Below are 19705 nucleotides of genomic sequence, written 5' to 3'. Positions count from 1 at the left end.
AGACATCACGTATTGTCTTTCTCAAGAAAATCTCGAATATTCCATAAACTTTGGGGATATTCATAAAGAACATTTCAAGATGTGGGCAATGGTGGAACCACATGTAGAGGGGTATCGACGGATGCCTCTTCATCGGAAAATTACACTGTAGCTAGAGTAAAAAACTTTTTATGTATATAGGAGAATAATCAAAGGATAACTTTTAGGTCATATAGTTTTAAGATGAAATTACAATATGTCTCTCTTTAGTTTGTAATTGTATTAATGCCTTAAAAAGTAACACAAATCAGATACATTAATATGTAGCTCAGATACATTAAAGAGTATCTCGAATACATTATAATATAAATTAAATACATAATATGTAGCTCGAATACATTATAAAATGGACCAGATAAAATAAATCAAATACATAATATGTAATTCAATTACAGTAAATACTGGCTCGAATACATTAAAGAAATAAGAAGTATTAAAGATTTTCAAAAATAAAATGAAATATTAAAAATAATAAAAATATTAGATGTGTTTTTTAGTAGTTTTTCCATGATCATAGTTCCAATGTTGTGAACAACCTTTTCAAATGCCAAACAATTTTGTGGACTATGACAAACAAAAGAATTTGAAAAACTCGAAAGCCTAAATTCCGGTGGGTCTTCTAAAAAAAAATAGGTTGATGTTTCGATAAATTGGTTTTTTCAATATATGGTTCAATAAATTCGTTAAACCTTTAATGTTGATGTTTCGATAAATTATTTTTTTTAATATATGGTTCAATAAATTCGTTAAACCTTTAATATTGTACAATCCTACTCAGTACTCCTTCACTATAATTATCATATTAGTTTCTAGTTTCAACTTCCCTTTTTTTTTATGGACTCTGTCCATTCATGAATCTATCTATTATTATTGTACATCTCTTTCTCTTAGCCTTTGTTCTTAAAAGTAATCTTCTTTAACCACACCCCGGATTTGGTTATTCATAGTTTTTTTCTCAGAACATTTAACCTGACAATGTCCTAGGAATTTACAGGTTAATCCATCGATACTTTTAAGAAGCTAAGAGACTAACCATATACTAAGTAATATAGATTCATGATGATATTCATAAATTTACATGAATTTATCAAATAATTAACATTTTATAAACACACATAATTTACATATATGGGAAGTTTACTAGAAACATAAATATGAAAACTTACATTATTTAGAACAGAGTGAAGTTTCCCTTTCGGAAAACCCGAAAAGCTTCCAAACTTTTACTTAAAACAAACTTTTAGAATAAAGAACTGAAATCTTTATTACAATCTTTTAAAAGATAATTTTAAAGAGAAAAGGGGTTGTTTTGAGGATTTTGAGAGAGTTTTTGTTGTGGTTGTCTTAGACTTTTTCGCCTTCTGCCTTTTCTTGTCTTGATAATGCTTGCTTTTATAGAGATCTTCGGACTTCAAACTTCGGATTTCAAATGGAAAATGAATCTTATCATCTCAGCCGGGTACACATCTGGACCCCATCGTTACGTGAAATAATGTTCCTTTTCTTGCATTATTGTCCTTCTAGTCTGATATCTGTCTGTCAATACTTATCTCTTATTTCTTACCTATACATGATTTTTATTTTTAAAGTAAAGACGCGTCCCAACAGTTTTCCACATGTGTGGTAGTGAGTAAAGTGGGACTCACATTTTTTTTTTGACAAAAGAGGCATTCCTCTTTAAAACTATAATAATAATAGATTTTTTTTAAGTGTCTAAATTATGTAATGCAATTGAATCAAAACTCATACCAGAGTCATCATCATTTGGGTCTTGAGCAAATTGCATTGAGTCTGAAATATTATCTGAATTATTTGGGCTTGAAACAGAATCTTGTCTTGGGCTTGGGTTTATATGTTTATCTTTTTCGTGTTTTGGTTTAAGTAATTTTTCTGCAGTTTGGGTTATAAGGGATTCAATATCTTTATTTTTTTGGAATTTTTTAATTTTTTGTCTAATAGTCTTGTTAAATGAAAGTGGTAACCTTCTTCTAAAAGATGAACCTTCATCTTTTTCACTTTTTGGCAAAGTGACGGCCATCAACGGGTTTGAGAAGTCTTTACCGGCTACCGTTTGAACCGGACTAGCTATATCTTCATCCGATACAGTGGATTTCTTAGCATTCAATGGGGAATGCACACCCATCTCATCCATTTTTATTTGGGATGGAAAACCATGTATATCTGTGCGAGTTTGTACATCTTGTCTAGAATCCCAGACTAAAGATCAGCCTATTTTTTGGTATCAGAGCCTTAGATCTAAAAGACCTTATATGAAAAAAGATTATTATTTTAGAAAAACGTCTGCTTATCATAGAACGTTGTTTTATAATAGACAACATTTAAAAATAGTTAAATTATATAAAAAATCTTTAGAAAGTCATTTACTTACATTAAAATTAAGATTACTTTTAACTTATACATATAAAAATTCTGTAAAGACTCTTAGAGAAACTCTTATACAATCTCAACAACAAATTAGTGGAGAAATAAATCAAGTAGAGTTTGAAATAAAAGAAATAAGAGAAAGAATTAAAATAATTAAAAATAATCCTTATTACTATAATCCGGTAGGATAATATATGAGAAGACCATATAAAAATACTAGAGAATATAAAAAGGTTAAAACAGAATTACAAGACTTATATGTAAAAGCAGATATATTATTAAAAGACCTAAAAATTACAAGCTTTAAAAAAGAAATAACTAATAAATTAGAAATATTAGAACAAAAATTAATAAGACATCATATATCTAGAAATATTTTAATTAAAAGTACTTTATGAGAAATCTTTCATTTGCTGAAAGAATAAGACTTGATTATTGACTATTATATAGAGATATAGAAGAAAAGAAAAGATTACAAAGAATAGAAAAATCTATATATATATATAAATATATACGAAAATGAATTTTTTATACCAAACACTATTTATTTTCAAAGACATATAAATAACGAAGAATATTTAAGTGCTTTAAAATGGGAATTACAAAGAATTAGTGATGTTATACATAATTATAATAAAAGAATAAAAAACTTTTACAAATATAAGTACCCAACTACTTTAGGATTAAATAACAATAGTAACAATAACTTCAATAAAAAACATAGAATACTTAGACTTATAAATAAATACAGAAAAAAGATTTCAAAGATTAAAATCAGACAATCTAATTAAATGTAACTTTGAGAACGGAAATCATTGCTTACATAGAGAAGACGCTCAATATAATACTTTAATAGATTTGATAATCAATCCCAGTGAAAAAAATAAAAGAATCAAACAACAAAATTATAAAAATATTAAGTGAACAGGAAGAAACGCAAAATAAACAAAAACAACTCTTTAGTAAGATAGAAAATAATTTAGATTACCTTAGGGAACAAGGAGTAGATTTAAGTAAAAAATTAAACGAGTTAAAAAATAAATCTAAAGAAGAAGTTAGTAATACATTAATAATAAAAATACAAGAAATAAAGACAGAATTAGCATCAATAAAAGAAATAGTTCTTTCATGATAGAGCTAGTAGAATCTGAAACCCATAAAGAAGCAATAAAACTAATAGAAAAAAGAATAGCCCTTCCATTAGATTATAAAGAATTTAATCCACCTTCAAAATCAGATCAAATTATTATACAACATAACAATATAATAATAGCACTTTTATTACAACTACATAATAAGATAGATAAAAATTTTAAATCAGAAAGTAAAAATATAGACACGACCGGAATAGAAGAATTAATAGAAAAGTTAAATAAAATAGAAATTACTCCTCAAAAAGAAAAAATAATTAAAAAACAGAAAAAATGGATATTTTTCCAACTGGATCAAGAGAGAAAGCATAAGAAAGACCAAGACCAAGTTACTCCCAGAATATGATAAGCAATAATTTTTTGTCAAGAATATTAAATAGAAAGACAAAGGAAAAAAATAATCAACAATTAGAAGAAATAATAGATACAGATAAAGATATACAAATCTTTCAACAAAATCAATTAAATTTATTAAATCCAAAAGTTTTATATAATACAAACTCAAAATCTCAACTATATAGACATTATAGAGAAGAACAATTATCAGTATTAGGAAAAAACTCTGTATCTCTACCACTCATAAATGCTGAATCTATAAAAGAAATAAAACTTGTTAAAAAAGACTTAATGCATATAGGATTAATAGTTATAGGAATTAAAGGATTAACTAGAAAAAACTTAGGAACAAAGACATTAATTACAATATATGATAATAGATGATCAGACATAAAAAAAGCAATTATAGGATTAACAGAAGTAGATATGACTAATAATGGAGGAATTTCTTACATAAGTTCAAATTTTATGATGAATTTAAATGAATTTGGAAACAAAATAAGAATAGGAATACAAACTAAAGGATATGAAAAGATGCATAGTGGAAAAAATTTATTAATGTGTGTAGGATTTTTAGGAAAAATGACAGATAATAGTAACACTAGATTTAAATTACAAATAAAAGATGTAGTAGAAGTAATGGAAAATAAGGGGATAAAATTAATAAAACCTATAAAAATAAGTCCTGAAGAATATGCAGGATTAGAATGAAAATTAGGAGATTTTAAAGAAAAAGAAGCATTAATACCAAATGATCATTTAATATATACAAATTCTAAAGGAGAACCTTCTATTAGATTTACAGATTACAATTATGAAGCTTAAAAAGACTTTGAAGAAGAAAGTGTTGTAGAAGAAATGCCTTTAGAAGAAATGAATATAGAAATAATATTAGAAGAAGATTTTGCAGTAGATTTGGCTATAGAAAAAGCCAAAGAAGTAAGTAAAAACAATAAGAATAGACTATTTACATGCAAAAGATGTAAATTAAAAGACTTAAATTTAGAACAAACAATATCTCATTTTAAAATATGTGAACAAAGAACTGATAATAAAGGATATAGATTAGAAAAGAGTTTACAAGATAAATTAGAAAAAAGCAATAACATAATGACACAAATACAAGATAATGATAGTGAAATATCTGAGTTACAATCTATACTAAGCTAGCGTTTGGCCATAGATATTCAAATATTTTTGGCAAATATTATTTGGATGAAAATTTGGGTGAAATTTTACCATGTGTTTGGCTATAAAATTTGAGAAATATATTTCATTTTTTAAGAAATATGATTTATACCCATAAGTTTTTAAAAGGGAAAATATCCAAGTACCCCCTCAACCTATGCCCGAAATCCTAGAGACACACTTATACTATATTAAGGTCCTATTACCCCCCTGAACTTATTTTATATGTAATTTTCTACCCCTTTTTAGCCGACGTGGCACTAGTTCGAAAAAAAAGTCAACCATCGTTGGACCCACAAGATAGTGCCACATAAGCTAAAAAGGGGTAAAAAATTATTAATAAAATAAGTTCAGGGGGGTAATAGGACCTTAGTATAGTATAAGTGTGTCACTGAGATTTCACATAGGTTGAGGGGGTACTAAGGCATTATCCCTTTTTTAAACTATCAAACTAACCATAAATTTGTATTACATAGCACAATAGAAATCTCACGTAACAAGATTTATGACTTCCGCAACAAATCAACAAGAATCATTACAGTAAATATTCGTATAGTAAAAAGGTCTTGGTATAAATCATGATAATGAAAATACAACTAATATAAATTCGGGAAAAAAAAGAGAAGAAAACAAAAGGAAATAAATATTGCAATCACTGAAGAACCTATGCTTTCTCTTCTGAAAGAGTTCAACCTATTCTTTAATATAATCTTCCCACATTTTATGAACAATCTCTTCTCATGAGCTTACATTTTCGAATCAGACGATCGAGAAGATGAAGCGATGTTGTTACCCTGAGCCAGTAGTTCGTCACTTTCATCAACAACCATATCATCATTTTCATATTCATTGAATATTTCATCACTACTTTGGTGTTCACGTAAAAAATTATGCAATACAACGCAAGCAATTACTATTTTCACTTGCATGTCACATTCATAGTTGTTCATGCCTTGTATTAGTATTTTGAATCTACTTTTCCACGCACCAAAAGTTCTTTCAATTATATTGCGCAGAGATGCAAGTCTATAGTTAAATAGCTCTTTTCCATTCTTAGGCTCTCTTTCACTTCCTCGATAGTCCTGCAAATGATAGCGCATTCCAATGAATTGAGCTAAAAATCCTCTTGTGTTCCGTAGACCAGCATCAACAACGTTATATTTATCTACCAAAATAAAATAAATGCAATTCATGTTTTATTTAGTAGCTAGTTCATTAAGACTAACTGTAACAAAGGAATGTATGAAATCAAAAGAATGCATGTAGAAGGGAGCTAATTGAATTGATTGGTGTCAATAAATATATTATTTTTGTAAAATAAAAAGTTAAGGGTAAAAATTGAATTTCTAAAACTTCCCAAATAATGAAATTTGGCCCAAATACTAGTTTTTTCTAGTATTTGGGAATTTGAAAAATTTGCCAAAAAAATTTGCCAAATAATAAAAAAGTGTATGGACAAACAAAGTTTGCCAAGTTTTTCCCCAAATTTTACTTGCAAAATTTATGGCCAAACGGGCCCTAAGTCAAAAAGAATTAATGGAAACAACAAGTTCTAGTAGTCCATTTCAAAGAACAAATGAACAAGGATATACTGCAGATAATAGCACAGGAAATATACCACGTAGAAGAGTATATAGACAAGGAGATACCCCAATATCAGAAGTTAAACCGATGGGAAAAAGAATGTCTATAGAAGAACCAAAAATACTCCAACAGGGAGGAAGTAAAGGAAAAATTTTAAATATAGCGGCACAGATCCACAAAGATGGAATTCAGTAATAGATTTATGGAAAGGAATAGTAGTAGCAGATTTTATAAAAAATTATACAGAAACTGATGCTGAAACCATGTATAAATACTTAGAGACATTCCTAGGAGAATCAACCAAAGCTCTATGGGAAGCTTATAAAGTAGAATTTCCATCAGAATTTCAGTATTTAGTATCATTAGGACCAAACTCATATAATTTTACAAATAAAATACATACATTAATAACAGGAGAAGATCCAAATAGTAGATTAGTAGCCTTACAACGAAATGCAGTAATAAAACTAGAACAATTAAGTATAAGTAATTGGTATTATATAAAGAAATTCTTAAATGATTATTTTTATTATTGTACAATTAGTGGAAATGCCTTTGACCAAGATTTAGGTAAAAAATTATTTAACAAACTACCAAGAGCTTTAGGAAGAGAAATAGAAGAAAGATGGATTAAAAGAGAAGGAGTAGCACAAAACCCTCAAGCAAAGTGGTCAATAGGACATAGAATACAATATATAATGGAAATATTACAAAAAAAATGTATTAATTTACAAACACAAAAACAATTAAAGCAAAATGAAATGAATTTCTGTAAAGATATAATATATACAACCCAAAATTATGATAAAAATCAATATAAAAAGAAAAAGTATAAAAAATATAATCCACAAAACAATAAGAGATACAATAAAAAAGGATATTTTCTTAGAAAATCTTAAGCAAGAAAATCATATTTAAATAGGGATAGACATGTTAGAAAATATAGAACAGATATAAATTATAAAAATAAGTTAGAATGTTTTACATATGGAAGTATAGAACACTTAGCAAATACTTGTCCTAAAAGATATAATGCAAAGACTAGAAATGCTCAATTAGTAGAAGAATTTAACGAAGCATTATTAAATGTAGATAAATATATGTCAGATAATGAAAGCATCTACTCTATAGTAAGTATTGATATAAATGAAAATAACAAAGAAGAAGATTCTTCCAATTCAGAAGAAGAAGAATTAATTAATGAAATAGGAATAGAAAATTTAAATATAGATGACTTAAAATTAAATTTTATGAATATAATAGAATGTGAACATAATTTTGAAAAGATACAGGATTAGATAGCAATCCATGCAACTGGTGTAAATGGTATCCAAGTAAAAATAAAAGAGCTAAATGTAATAAATGTTTTATAGAAGGATGTATAAGCTGTATAGAAACACAATTAGGAATAATAACTCATAAAAAGAAGGAGATACATACAAATGAACCTCTAATCAATTTAAAAGTATTAGTATTAGAAGCAAAAGTTAAAGAATTAGAAGAAAGAATAGTAAGATTAGAAAAAGGAAAAAATATTGAACAAGAACTATAACTAGATAATCAAGAATTAATGAATGAAGAATCTAATACTTTAATATGTAATGAAGATAAAAATATAAATACTGTTAAAATATTAGCAAAACTTCAAATTGGAAAAAATATGAAATAGAGATTTTAGCATTAATAGATTCAGTATGTACCAAAAGTATTTTAAATAAAAAAAATTGTACCTCAAGAATTAATAAAAACTTTAGAAAAACCACTTGCAGCTATGCAAATGGATGGAACAAATAATATATATAGATATTATATAGATAAAACTCAAATAAGTTTTTTAAATACTTGTTCAGAATTCTATAAACCTACCTATATGATGGATAAAATATGGGTACGAGATTTAGATATAAGAGTAGATTTTGTGTTAGGACTAGATTTTATACCATACAATAAAGGAGGAACTTTAATAACGAAAGATGAGATACTTTTCATGAAAAATATTACTTATACTTTAGTCTTAACTAAGAAAATTGACACTAAAGTAAGACATAAAGAAAAATATTGCGACAATTGTAAAAATAATGTACAATGTACTAAAACGGAATGTAATACATTATATGAGAATATACTAGAGATAGATAAAGAAAATGAGATAGTTAGTAAAAACTATGTTATAATAGAAATGGAAACAGAATTATATAATTTTAAAACAGGAATTCAGCAAATAGGACAAATAAAGAACCAACGAGATCTTAATAATATAATAAAATTTTTAGATCAAATAGAAATAATAGGAGAAAAATCTTTAAAACATTGAGAGAATATTCAAATAGTATGCAAGTTAGATATAATAAACCCAGAATATATAATAAAAACGGCATCAATAGAAGCTACAAATCAAGATCAAGAAGATTTTAAAATACAAATTAAAGAACTATTAGAATTAGGAGTAATAAGAAGATTTACTTCAAAACATAGATATGCAGCATTTATGGTAAGAAATCATAGTAAAATAGTTAGAGGAAAAGCTAGAATGGTTATAAATTACAAAAGACTAAATGATAATACTAGAACTGATGGTTATAAATTACCAGACAACACAGAATTAATAAATAGAATTCAAGGAAAAACAGTTTTTAGAAAATTTGATTGTAAGTCCGGATATTGGCAGATAAAAATGCACCCAGATAGTATAGAATGGACAGCTTTTACCTGCCTTGAAGGACATTTTGAATGGTTAGTTATGTCATTCGGGTTAAAAACCGCACCTCCAATATTCCAAAGAAAAATGGATCAAATATTTGGAGAATATAAAAAATTTATTTTAGTATATGTAGATGATATTCTAGTATTTAGTAAAAATATAAAAGAACATTTAGGACATTTACAAACTGTTTTTAGACAATTTGTTAATAATGAAATAATAATTAGCAAAAAAAAATAGAACTATGTAAAAACTATAGAAACTTTTTAGGGATTACTTTAGGAGAAGAAAAGGTTAAACTACAACCTCATATAGCTAAAAAAGCTCTAGATATGCCAGATAAATTAAATAATTTAAAAGATTTACAAAAATTTCTAGGTATAATTAATTATGCAAGACCTTTTATTAAAGATTTAGGAAAAATAGCAGGACCATTATACTCTAAGACAGGAACTAAAGGACAAAAAAAATTTAATATTGAAGACATAAAATTAGTACAAAAAATAAAAGAAAAAAAATATTCCCGATCTTAATATGCCATTAGAATCAGACTATTTAATAATAGAGACAGATGGAAGTTTTGAGGGATAGGGTGCAGTATTAAAATCAAGACCACATAAATACAGTTCTAAACAAGAAGAAAAAATATGTGCTTATCAAAGTGGAAAATTCAAAGAAAAGGGTAATAAAGCTAGTATAGATGTTGAAATTTTAGCTGTAATATATGGTTTAAATACTTTTAGAATTTATATTCTAAATAAACCAGAAATATTAATAAGAACAGATTGTGAAGCTATAGTAAAATTTCATCAAAAAATTAATGATAAAACTAGTAGTAGAAGAAGATGGCTAATTTTTTTAGATACTATATCAATTTATCATTCTAGAATTTTTGAGCATATCAAGGGAAATGATAATAGTATTGCAGATCAACTAAGTAGATTACTGATCAAAGTTTAAATTTTACAGAATGAGACATCTACTATCAGACAAAGGTAAAAGGGTTCAACCTTCAACCCAGGTTTGGCAGATTCTTACATACAGACAATGTTAGCAAATTTGCATTTTAAACCTCTAGATAAAATTGATGATGTTAGAATAGAAAGACTGCAGTTTAGACAACAAAATTTAATAGCATACGAACCGTCTAATTGGACATTCAGACATTTATCTAACTGTCAATTAGACAAACAACAAACATGCCTTATAGACAATATATGGATAGCTCGTAATAAAAAAGACACTAAATATGTAATTGCAGTTTTAAATGTTTTAGGATATTATTTTACTAGAAAAAATAAAGAAAATAGATTTAAATATTATGTAGTAATTCATGGTAAAACAAGTGGTGTTTTTCAGATATGGATAGAAGTTTTAGACTCTATTAAAGGTTTTCAAAAACCTCTTTTTAAAGGTTTTAATGATTTTACAGAAGCTTTAGACTATGCTAGAGGAATATTAGGGCCAAATTACTGTATTTCTCCAGCCCTTAGACAAAACCCCGATAAAACTCCACAATACAACATCCAAAAAGACACAAATAAAGTAATATTTTGTGATCATTGCTCACCCATGACCGAAGCATTCAAAAGGCTAAATTTGAGAAATGAAGCTCTAATGCAAGAAAATGCCAAACTCAGAGAAAGACTCCAAAGAATGGAAAGCAAAGGTAAGACTAAACAAGATGTACAAACTCAGACAGATATACAAGGTTTTCCATCCCAAATAAAAATGGATGAGATGGGTGTGCATTCCCCACTGAATGCTAAGAAATCCACTGTATCGGATGAAGATACAGCTAGTCCGGTTCAAACGGTAGCCGGTAAAGACTTCTCAAACCTGTTGATGGCTGTCACTTTGCCAAAAAGTGAAAAAGATGAAGGTTCATCTTCTAGAAGAAGGTTACCACTTTCATTTAACCAGACTATTAGACAAAAAATTAAAAAATCCCAAAAAAATAAAGATCTAGAATCCCTTATAACCCAAACTGTAGAAAATTACTTAAACAAAAACAAAAAAAAGATAAACGTATAAACCCAAGCCCAATACAAAGCCCAAAACAAGATTCTGTTTCAAGCCCAAATAATTCAGATAATATTTCAGACTCAATGCAATTTGCTCAAGACCCAAATGATGATGACTCTGGTATGAGTTTTGATTCAATTGCATTACATAATTTAGACACTTAAAAAAATCTATTATTATTATAGTATTAAAGAGGAATGCCTCTTTTGTCAAAAAAAATGTGAGTCTCACTTTACTCACTACCACACATGTGGAAAAACTGTTGGAACGCGTCTTTACTTTAAAAATAAAAATAATGTATAGGTAAGAAATAAGTATTGACAGACAGATATCAGACTAGAAGGATAATAATGCAAGAAAAGGAACATTATTTCACCTGACGATGGGGCCCAGATGTGTACCCGACTGAGATGATAAGATTCCTTTTCCATTTGAAATCCGAAGATCTCTATAAAAGCAAGCATTATCAAGACAAGAAAAGGCAGAAGGCGAAAAAGGCTAAGACAACCACAACAAAAACTCTCTCAAAATCCTCGAAAAACAACCCCTTTTCTCTATAAAATTATCTTTTAAAAGATTGTAGTAAAGATTTCAGTTCTTTATTCTAAAAGTTTTTTTTAAGTAAAAGTTTGGAAGCTTTTCGGGTTTCCCGAAAGGGAAACTTCACTCTGTGCTAAATAATGTAATTTTTCATATTTATGTTTCTAGTAAACTTCCCATATATGTAAATTATGCGTGTTTATAAAATGTTAATTATTCGATAAATTCATGTAAATTTATGAATATCATCATGAATCTATATTACTTAGTATATGGTTAGTCTCTTAGCTTCTTAAAAGTATCGATGGATTAACCTGTAAATTCCTAGGACATTGTCAGGTTAAATGTTCTGAGAAAAGAACTATGAATAACCAAATTCGGGGTGTGGTTAAAGAAGATTACTTTTAAGAACAAAGGCTAAGAGAAAAAGATGAACAGTAATAATATATTCATGAATGGACAGAGTCCATAAAAATAATAATAATAATATATATATATATATATATATATATGAGGTTGTAATTTAACCTTCCCTTCTCCTAAAGTGATTCCTAAAAAATTTATATAATTTTTACATAATTCTATCTTCTTTTTACTAATTATTATTCCATTATTAACAAATAATCTAAAGACTGTTTGTAAATGTTCTAAATGTTCTTTTATATTTTTACTGAATACTAAAATATCATCTACATATACTAAAACAAATCTTTTATATTCTCCAAATATTTTATCCATTTTTCTTTGAAATATTGGAGGTGCTGTTTTTAATCCAAATGGCATAACTAGTCGTTTCTTTTTTAATAATGACAAATAAAAAGGAGATAATGGAATAGAAATAATTCAGACAAAGGACGGATGATAATGCAAAAGAAGGAATCATTTCACATGCGATGGGGCCCAATGCGCACCCAGCGGAAAAGATGAAATTATTTTTCACTCTGAAGTCCGAAGTTTGAAGTCCATATTTGTGTATATATAGAAGACATTATTAGAATAAGAAGGAGTGTGGAAGAAAAGCAAGAAGAGCAAAAATCTACTAATTCTAATAATTCTTTAATTTGTATTTTAAAGTCTTCTTGATCTTGATTTGTGGCTTCTATCGCGGCTGTTTTTATTATATATTCTGGGTTTATTATATCTAGTTTGCATACTATTTGATTATTTTCCCAATGTTTTAAAGGTTTTTCTCCTATTATTTCTATTTGATCTAATATTTTTACTATATTATCAAGATCCTTTTGATTTTTTATTTGTCCTATCTGCTGAATTCCTGTCTTAAAATTATATAATTCTGTCTCCATTTCTATTAGAACATAGTTTTTATTAACTATTTCATTTTCTTCATCTATTTCTAGTATATTCTCATATAATGTATTACATTCCTTCTTAATACATTTTATATTATTTTCACAGTTGTCACAACATTTTTCTTTATGTCTTACTTTAGTGTCAATTTTGTTAGTTAAAACTGAAGTATAAGTAGTATTTTTCATAAAAAGTATTCCGTCTCTAGTTATTAAAGTTCCTCCTTTGTTGTGTAGTATAAAGTCTAGTCCTAACACAAAATCTACTCTTAGAATCAATAAAAGAAATAGTTCTTTCATGATAGATTTAATAGAAGTAGAAACACATAAAGAAGCAATAAGATTAATAGAAAAAAAGATAGTTCTTCCATCAGATTATAAAGAATTTAACCCATCTTAAATGTCAGATCAAGTTATTATACAACAAAATAATATAATAATATCACTTTTATTACAATTACATAAAAAGATAGATAAAAAAGAAAAATCTGAAGGGAAAAACATAAGCACAACTGGAGTAGAAGAATTAATAGAAAAGCTAAATAAAATAGAAATTACTCCTCAACAAGAAAAAATAGTTAAAAACAGAAAAAATGGATATTTTTCCAACTAGATCAAGAGATAAAAGACCAGGACCTAGTTACACCCAGAATAAAATAAGTAATAATTTTATATCAAAAATATTAAATAGAAAGGCAAGAGAAGAAAATAGTCAACAATTAGACGAAATTATAGATACAGATAAAGATATACAAATTTTCCAACAGAATCAATTAAATTTATTAAATCCAAAAGTTTTATATAATACAAATTCAAAATCTCAATTATATAGACATTATAGAGAGGAACAATTATCGGTATTAGGAAAAAACTCTGTATCTTTACCCCTCATAAATGAAGAATCTGTAAAAGAAATAAAATATGTTAGAAAAAATTTAATGCATTTAGGATTAATAGTAATAGGAATTAAAGGATTAACTAGAAAAAATTTAGGAACAAAGACATTAATTACCATATATGATAATAGATGGTCAGATATAAATGTTTTTCCTCTAACTATTTCATTATGATTTCTTACCATGAAGGCTGCTGATCTATGTTTTGAAGCCATCAGAATTTCAGTATTTAGTATCATTAGGACCAAATCCTTATAATTTTACAAATAAAATACATACATTGATAACAGGAGAAGATCCAAATAGTGGATTATTAGCTTTACAATGAAATGCAGTAATAAAATTAGAACAATTAAGTTTAAGTAATTGGTATTATATAAAGAAATTTTTAAATGATTATTTCTATTATTGTACAATTAGTGAAAATGCTTTTGACCAAGACCTAGGCAAAAAATTATTTAATAAACTACCAGGAGCCTTAGGAAGAGAAATAGAAGAAAGATGGACTAAAAGAGAAGGAGTAGCACAAAACCCTCAAGCTAAATGGTCAATAGGACATAGAATACAACATATAATGGAGATATTACAAGAAAAATGTACTAATTTACAAATACAAAAACAATTAAAACAAAATGAAATGAATTTCTGTAAAGACATAATATATACAACCCAAAGTTATGATAAAGACCAATATAAAAAGAAAAAGTATAAAAGATATAACCCACAAAATAATAAGAAATATAATAAAAAAAGATATTTTCTTAGAAGATCTTCAGCCAGAAAACCATATTTAAACAGAGATAGACATGTTAGAAAATATAGAACGGATAGAAATTATAAAAATAAATTAGAATGCTTTACATGTGGAAGTATAGAACATTTAGCAAATACTTGTCCTAAAAGATATAATGCCAAGACTAGAAACGCTCAATTAGTAGAAGAATTTAATGAAGCACTATTAAATGTAGATGAATATATGTCAGATAATGAAAGTATTTATTCTATAGTAAGTATTGATATAGATGAAAATAACAAATAAGAAGACTCTTCTAATTCAGAAGGAGAAGAATTAATTAATGAAATAAGAATAGAAAATTTAAACATGGATGACTTAAAAATTAATTTTATGAATATAATAGAATGTGAACATAATTTTGAAAAAAATACTGGATTAGATAGTAATCCATGTAATTGGTGTAAATGGTATCCAAGTAAATATAAAAGAGCTAAACTTTTATTAAATATACAATCCTACTCAGTACTCCTTCACTCTCTTGTTCTATTATGTAATTATCATATTAGTTTCTAGTTTAAACTTTTTTTTTATGGACTCTGTCCATTCATGAATTTATTAATACTGTTCATCTCTTTCCCTTAGCCTTTGTTCTTAAGAGTAATCTTCTTTAACCCCACCCCGAAAATGGTTATTCACAGTTCTTTTCTTAGAACATTTAACCTGATCCGTCCTAGGAATTTACAGGTTAATCCATCGACACTTTTAAGAGGCTAAGAGATTAACCATATACTAAGTAAAATAGATTCATGACAATATTCTTATATTTACATGAACTTAGCAAAAATTAAACACACATAATTTACATATATGGGAAGTTTAACAGAAACATAGATATGAAAACTTACATTATTAGAACAGAGTGAAGTTTCCCTTTCGGGAAACCCGAACGACTTTCAAAGTAACTTTACAAAAACTTGAAACAAGATCTAAGAACCTAAAGAAAATATTTATATATATATATATATATATATATATATATATATATATATATATATATATATTATTTTTTTAAAAAAAAAGATCTTTGGAGGGATGATTTGCGGGTTGTAGATTTTTGCTCTTCTTGCTTTTCTTCCACACTCCTTCTTCTTCTAATAATGTCTTCTATATATACACAAATATGGACTTCAAACTTCGGACTTCAGAATGAAAAATAATTTCATCTTTTCCGCCGGGTGCGCATTGGGCCCATGGCACGTGAAATGATTCCTTCTTTTGCATTATCATCCGTCCTTTGTCTGAATTATTTCTATTCCATTATCTCCTTTTTATTTGTCTTTATTCAAAAAGAAACTTTATTTCTTAATGCCTGTCTATTTTAAAATAACATAAAGACGCGTCCCAACAGTTTTTCCACAAATGTGTGGTGGTGAGTAAAGTGGGACTCACATTGTTGACCAAAGAGGCATTCCTCTTTTTGACTGTATTTTTATTTTTTATTTATTTATTTGTGTGTCTAAGTTGTGTAAAGCAATGGAATCAAAACTCATACCCGAATCATAGTCGTTTGGGTCTTGAGCAAATTGCATAGTGTCTGAAAAACCATCTAAATTATTTGGGCTTAAATCTGAATTTTGTCTTAGGCTTTGTATTGGGCTGGGGTTTATATGTTTGTCTTTGTCTTGTTGTTCTTTAAGTAGTTTTTCTACAGTCTTGGTTATGATGGATTCTAAGTCTTTATTTTTTTGTGATTTTTTGGTTTTTTGTCTGATTTTTTTGCTAAAAGAAATTGGTAGTTGTCTTCTTGAGGATGAGCTCTCTTCTTTTTCACTTTTTGGCAAAGTGACAGCCATTAACAGATTTAAGGAGTCTTTACCGGCTACCGTTTGAACCGGACTAGCTGTATCTTTATCCGATACAGTAGATTTATTTACATTCAGAGGCGAATGTACACCCATCTCCTCCATTTTTATTAGGGATGGAAAACCCTGTATATTGATCTGATTGTCTTTTATCTTTAAGTCATTCTCCATTTTTGTCATCCTGTCTTTTAGCTGGAGATTTTCTTGAGCTAGTAATTCGTTTTTGAGATTTAGTCTCTTGAAAGCTTCAGTCATTGAAAAACAATGATCGCAAAATATAATTTTATCTGTGTCTTTCTGAATATGGTATTGAGAAATTTTGTCTGGATTTTGTTTAAGAGTGGGAGAGATATAGTAGTTTGGGCCTAATACCCCTCTAGCATAATCTAGTGCTTCAGTAAATTATATATATATATATATATATATATATATATATATATTACTCTTTCATTATTTACTAAAAATCCATTTCCTTAGTTTGATCCGTCTTTTGCTTGGAACTAGACGGTCCTTCTATACCAAACTGTGTACAAAAGACGGATCAAACTAAGGAAAGATATCATAAGAAGCAACATCGTTCAAAACGATACAAAGGAAGGAGAGAAGAGAGAGAAAACTACGAACTTCCAAATCTAAACTTACTTCTGCCTCTAAGTAAGGCTTCTTATATAATAAAAGTAAAGAGGGGGTCCTCATATGGGCCCTACATACTGTTTTAAACAGTTAAAAGATATGATTTTCGATAAGATTTTAAATCTTATCTTTTCCTTTAAGGTTCTTCTTTATTGTGTGTTCCTGTTCCTTCATAGATGCTAGGAATTCTTCCACTTGTTGCAATTGTCCTTCTGATAGCTCGCAGTTTTGATCTACAGACTGTTCATCAGCTGTATCGCTTTGACCACTTCTTATAGAAGTGTCTGATTTATCAAATTCTGCAATATCTGTTAGCAGATTCCTTTTAATTTCGGCCAAATATTTATTTATTAATTCTTCTTTATTTCCTTCTTGGATTGAAATTCTTTTAGCAATATGCTTTACTGAACCTTCTGCAGAAATATCCTTTTGTGGAATTTCTTGATAAATTTTTATAGTGTTGCTGATCTGATCCAGAAGTTCTTGTCCATATAATTTGCCTGTCGCTGGATCCTTACGATTTAATTTGTCCCAAAAATTTGTAAAATACTTTATGTATAAGCAAGGGATGTTTTCTCCTGGGGTATAGCCCATTTCTGGAGTCCATTTATGGATCCAATGAATTGAGAATTCTATAAAAAAAAATACATCTGATCTATCTTGTCAATACATGAAACATGATCTTGTAAAAATAAGTTTGTAATAAATGGGGAAACTTTTGCCCATTCCTTATAAAGAATAAAAAAGTTATCTGGTAAAATCTTTACCGTTGGTCCATGGAAAGACCACCAATTTAAAAACCAGTTTGGTAAATCTTTGGAAAAAACCTTAGCACATATTTTTACAAACCAAGTGTGCTTTTGCTTATAATTATTATAATAAAAAACTTTGTTAAAAGCTTGGATATAATCCCAGTAGGTAAAACTCATATTTACCCTATTAACCATAACTTGTTTTTCTTGAAGAGTGGAGATTCCCCAATCTTCAGCTGATATAATCTGCTTGAATGTTATCTTGGAGAAATTATAAATAATATTATCAAAATCAGAAAAGTGCTGGAATTCTGCACTTTTAGTATTACTGAGAATAGATTCATAGTAAGTTCGAGACTTATATGTCTCGCCAGGAAAATATAATCTTTTCGTGAGATATCTCTAGACTATATTCCAGGGCTCATTTTTTCTCTGAATATCAGAATTTTCCAAAAGAAATATAATTTCTTTTTTATCCATTTCTTCTGGATTACTGACAGGGTCAGTTTCTTTGGCTATAGAGGCAAAAGTATAACTTTGCTCTTTTGTTTGCAGATATGCTTGAATTTGTTCATATAATGAACTTTCTTTCGGAATATCCTTAAGATTTAATGTAGATGAAGCTGATGAAGAAGCTTCTCCAACTTTTGATTTAATCAAGGTTTTGTGTCCATGTCGTATAACTGGGTAAGAAGAGTCGTATGACGACCTTGTAGATTGGTAAGAGGATGATCTTCCTCTACCCCTGTTGTTTCTTCCTCCTCGACCATGAATATGTGACCATGGAGGTTCATTACCTCCCGCCATCCTGGAAAGACGAACAAACTTTAATAATTATCAAAATATCCTTCGATGTCATAATCCCAATTATTATCATCTAGGGAAACAGTTTCATAATCATGGAGGAAATCTTCCATTAGAATACTATCAAATATTCTATCAATAATAGTTTCTTTTAAATCTGTACTTAATGACTGTAAAGCTATAAAAATTGTAATAAGAGTCTTATTTCCAAATACAAAACTATAAGGAGACATTTTAATTATTTAGAAATTCTCTGGATAAGAAATCAGGAAGAGAGTTATCACTTCCCTTTTTATAATGAATTTCAAAATCAAAAGGAGCTAACTGTGCTTGCCACCTAGCAAACATTAATTTTGATATATCGTGCTTGAAGTCTTTATCAAACATATACTTAATTGACTGAGCATCAGTTCTTATAATAAATTTTTGATTATATAAGTCATCTTGGAATTTTAATACACATTTAACCACACAAAGCATTTCATGAGCCACAGTCGCATATTTTCGCTGTGAATCAGACCATTTGCCTGAATGAAATCTAACATGGTATTCTATTTTGTCATTAGAATTAACCTGCTTTAAAATCCCACCATAACCAATGTTAGACGCTTCTGTCTCAATGATTTTAATCCAATTAGGGTTAGCAAGAGTAAGACAAGGTAAAACTTTAACTCTTTGCTTAATGGTTTCAATCAACTTAGTAAGATCTTCATTCCAAGGTAACATTGTGCCTTTCTTCAACCTATCTGTCAGAGGAGCAAGATCT

General features: G+C 28.0%; 3 long non-coding RNA genes across 3 annotated transcripts; 1 reads left to right on the top strand and 2 right to left on the bottom strand.

Moving 5' to 3' along the window:
* The first annotated feature begins 1397 nt into the window (after positions 1-1397).
* LOC138340571 (uncharacterized) lies at positions 1398-6021 on the top strand. Its single transcript, XR_011213225.1, has 2 exons — positions 1398-1498; positions 5863-6021. It is a non-coding gene; the product is annotated as an uncharacterized lncRNA (long non-coding RNA).
* A 63-nt stretch (positions 6022-6084) lies between these two features.
* LOC138340570 (uncharacterized) lies at positions 6085-11917 on the bottom strand. The gene is made up of 2 exons (XR_011213224.1): positions 11786-11917; positions 6085-6181 (listed from the first exon to the last, which is right to left on the bottom strand). It is a non-coding gene; the product is annotated as an uncharacterized lncRNA (long non-coding RNA).
* A 1991-nt stretch (positions 11918-13908) lies between these two features.
* LOC104644849 (uncharacterized) lies at positions 13909-15929 on the bottom strand. The gene is made up of 2 exons (XR_738722.4): positions 15794-15929; positions 13909-14159 (listed from the first exon to the last, which is right to left on the bottom strand). It is a non-coding gene; the product is annotated as an uncharacterized lncRNA (long non-coding RNA).
* Between the last annotated feature and the right edge of the window lie 3776 nt (positions 15930-19705).

Source organism: Solanum lycopersicum, chromosome 12, assembly GCF_036512215.1.
Source record: "Solanum lycopersicum chromosome 12, SLM_r2.1".
NCBI lineage: Eukaryota > Viridiplantae > Streptophyta > Magnoliopsida > Solanales > Solanaceae > Solanum > Solanum lycopersicum.
Note: the sequence above shows the minus strand (reverse complement) of the source record. Positions and strands in the feature narration are given on the sequence as shown.